We start from the raw sequence: 1,265 nt of genomic DNA, 5'->3' as shown, positions 1-1,265 counted from the left end.
CAGCACCCACGTCTTCCTGGCTTCTCTCTGTCAGGTGCTCAGCATCTAGTTCTGAAAAGGAATTTATTTATGAAAAATATAACGCATTGTTCGAAGTGGAAGTAAATGGATTTCCTTACTTGTAAGGGATTTTTGGTAAGGCTTTCTTTAAAAGAAAACTTCTCTTGCCAGGAGACATATGAAGAAATGCTCAACATCACTAATCATCAGAGAGATGCAAATTAAAACAACAATGAGGTATCACCTCACACCTGTCAGAATGGCCGCCATCAACAAGTCATCAAACAACAAGTGTTGGCGAGGGTGTGGAGAAAAGGGGACTCTAGTACACTGCTGGTGGGAATGCAGACTGGTGCAGCCGCTATGGAAAACAATATGGTGTTACCTCAAAAAATTAAAAATTGAACTTCCATTTGACCCAGTGATTTAACTTCTAGGAATATATCCTAAGAAGCCTGAAACACCAATCAGAAAGAATATATGTATCCCCCATGTTTGTAGCAGCACTATTTACAATAGCTAAGATCTGGAAACAGCCCAAGTGTCCATCAGTAGACGAATGGATAAAAAAGCAGTGGTACATATACACAATGGAGTACTATGCAGCTGTAAGAAAGAAAGATCTCTTATCCTTTGAGATGACATGGAGGGACCTGGAAAGTATTATCCTAAGTGAAATAAGCCAAGCAGAAAAAGACAAATACCACATGATCTCACTTATATGCGGAATATAATGAATATAACAGTCTGAGGAATAGGGTAGACCCAGAAACATGGAAGTAGGGTACAGACTAACAACCCTCAGAAGGGAGGGTGGTGGGGTGGGAAGAGATAAACCACAGAACTTATATGCACGTATGCATAACCAATGGACATGGACAACAAAGCCTGGGTTGGGGCGGGGGGGGGGGAGGGGGATGGTGAGGAAGGTGCCAATGGGGTAAAAAAGGAGAAACATCTGTAACAAAAATAAAATAAAATAATAAAAAAAAGAAAAAGAAAATTTCAGTGTTTTTTGTTTTAATTGCCATTTTCTCTCTATACCCATAGGAGTCTCAGGAAACTAGCGTGTAGTTGAGAACCATTTCATTCAATGAGGATTTTTCATTTAATTTGAAAAACTGAAAAATGGAGTCTATAAGGGAAGTAAGATCTTATTTTTCGCTTTAAGCATAATACTGATTTCTCCGGCGCTCTCCGTGGCGAGGTACACCACACAGAGGAAGCCCTGGGTTTCCGTGGGCACATTCCACGTTACAGTCTCT

Source organism: Molossus molossus, unplaced genomic scaffold (genome assembly GCF_014108415.1).
Source record: "Molossus molossus isolate mMolMol1 unplaced genomic scaffold, mMolMol1.p scaffold_m16_p_16, whole genome shotgun sequence".
NCBI lineage: Eukaryota > Metazoa > Chordata > Mammalia > Chiroptera > Molossidae > Molossus > Molossus molossus.
This window is presented reverse-complemented; position numbering follows the sequence as displayed.